Consider the following 2,765-nt stretch of genomic DNA (forward strand, 5'->3'; position numbering starts at 1 on the left):
CCTCACTGTGTGCAGGGAATGAGGTGGCACAGCAGCATTAGCTCCTTCCCAGCTCTGACACGTCGTGTTTACTTTCCAACAGATGCTTTAGTCCTGTGCTGTTCCCCAGCGCCAGTTCAAAGCCAACTTGATCCTACTGTGTTTTCCTGACTTTTCACTTCCTATACCTCATTCTCTCCCTTTCATTTGGAAGAGGAATGTTTGTGCTAATGAAAGTGGTGTTTTTCAGCAGTTATTAGGTGGTTATGTATGCCATGGAGTAACTTCTCCCACTTTGTCCCTACTGCTTCAGGATCTGCTCCACAGCATGCTCAGGAGGAGAATGCCTTGTACCATAGGCTGTTAAAGTATACTGGATTTTTGCCTAGATAGTCCAAACTGAACAATTATATCTGTTCTCCTAAGTGTAATAAGGGACAGGATAATTCTTTGATGCTGTTTCGCCCTTGCAAAGTGTTTTTCATTCACAGTTAAGTTTGTTTTTCCCAACAAGGAAGCTCCTGAGATGGCCCTTTATTAAACTGGAATTATAAAGTAACAGAAGTAGATATTAATGAGTGTGCTTAGGCTCATTCAGACAGTAGCCCTTTGTTTCAGGTGTCTTTGATTTACTGCAGGACATTTAAGGAGAGAGAAGGGATTTTAAAAAGTCCTGTACAAAATATCTGTGCATTCTCTTATGTGAGAAAATTGTCCCCTTTTTGCCTCAGAGACTCTTCTGTGTGTGCCAGGATTAACCCTTCATGTTGATACTTTCAGGAAAAGTCATATTGAAAAATTCACATTTTCCTGTCTGTGGTATTGGGTGATAAGTATTTCATTGCTGGTTTACACTCAGACTTTTTGGAAGAGTGAAAGGAGGAATCAGTGCTGCTGATTGGGGAAAATACACCAACAAACTTCAGTGACTAATATAATGCTAATGGGAGGAGCATTGTGTGTGGTGCTGTGAAATGTGTGTTTTACTGTCAGCCTGAGCTTTCCAACCCAGCAGTGGCTTCTTGCTGCTTATGAGAGTTACCTGAGGACAGGGCACTTGTGTTGTCAAAAAAGCTTTTTCCCTCTAAGTAAAGGGCTGCTGTGTTCCACTGCTGATTTCCAGCTTCTTCTGAAACATTTTCAGACAAAACAATGATATGGGGAGTTTAGAGGAATCTTTTCACATCACAGAACTCTTGAGGGCTCAGCCTGTCCTCGGTGAGGCCGAAGACCTCCTCATGGTGTGGCTTCTGCCAGCCTGGCCTCAGCCACTGGTGCAGGATAGTGTTTGATGGTAAAGGATGTGGGGTGGAACATAATCAGGGAATTTTGAGGAACGCTAAACAGCTTGTTGGTGCCTGAAAGAACAGACCAACTGCTGGGCAGTGCAGTTCATTGATGACAGACAGCTCTTTCAGGCACTGCTGCTCCATCAGTTACTGTGTGTCATATACGTGTTGATATCTTTGAAGGCAGCTCATTATGCCACCCACTTCCAAGTGCTTCTAGAGTTGCTATTGTTAATTCTTCGCGCGTGTGAATCACTGGAAAAGACAAAGTCAGAAATAGAAACAATACACAAAGAGGGTTGGATAAGGACCTCACAGCACTTGGTGAGAACTCAGTCTGGGACTGGCCTGCAGGGTCCAGTGTGACAATGTCCTGCCTCACCTGCTGTGTCACAATGTCCTGCCTCACCTGCTGTGTCACGGCCACAAGGAGCCTGGAGCGTGGAACCCAAGCCAAGTTGTGGGCTTGTTCTCCTGTGATTACAGGCAGCAGCAGCTGAGGCTTTGCATTAGTGCTGCCTTTCATTAGCTTCTTGCTTTCTCCTCTATTAAATATTACTTAATTGGCTGTGGCATAAGTGGGGATAATAGCTTTTTTCCCAGTCCTGATCATTTTATAGCTGTCTCTGCTGAGGGTTTGAAACACTCCAGGCAGAACCACACTGGCACGTGTGGAAGTAAATATTGTGCCCAGGCAGGTCCAGGGGAGAGGAAGAGCTGTCTGGTACCTAAGAAATGGAGTGACTGACCATCCACTGTACCTTTAGTGAGGCCAGGGGAAAAACAGCCAGGAAAATCAAAGTGAAATATGGATACAAATTACACTCCTGCACTGTGATCAACTGCACAGAGTTGCTTATTTGGTGCTTTTTGATGCAGACCTTTGTCCTGATGCTGAGTGCAGAAAATGGGTTTTTTTGTGGTTTCTTGCCATCAGTGTCTATGAAAGTGACTGCAAACCTCTTCCTCTGCAGTGTGGGTTAGTGATTACATTTGTGTACAGGCAGCACCTTTAGGTTTTTCCCTTGGAGATGCTCCTGGGAATACATCCCATTCCTGGTGCCCTGTGAAGGGCAGCACTGCATGACAGGCACCAGAAAGAACTGAGTCATGGGACTGGTTACATTTGTGTTCATTAGGTTATTAAAAAGTGCTGATCATTCATGCTGAGAAATTGAAATGCATCATATCCAAGGGGGAGTCTGCTGAAATCCAGGTGTCAGGAAGCAGAAAAATATTTACTAGAGTAAAAGTTGCAGAAAATAACATTGGTGGTGGTAGTGTTAGTAGCTCAGAAAGGTGGTTGAGTGGATTTTTTTAATAAGAAGCAAACATTCAAGGTAGCTGAAATAAGTGAGCCCTGCTGAACCCTGAGTGTAAGTGGGTATTAGGAATGTTTGATTCCTACCAGCTCCCCCTCAGTCACTGCCTAGCAGTGATTGAGCAGTCAGTTTGCAACCCCACAGCTGAGTGCTAGTTTTTGTATTAGCTGATTCT

Source organism: Catharus ustulatus, chromosome 29 (genome assembly GCF_009819885.2).
Source record: "Catharus ustulatus isolate bCatUst1 chromosome 29, bCatUst1.pri.v2, whole genome shotgun sequence".
Lineage (NCBI taxonomy): Eukaryota > Metazoa > Chordata > Aves > Passeriformes > Turdidae > Catharus > Catharus ustulatus.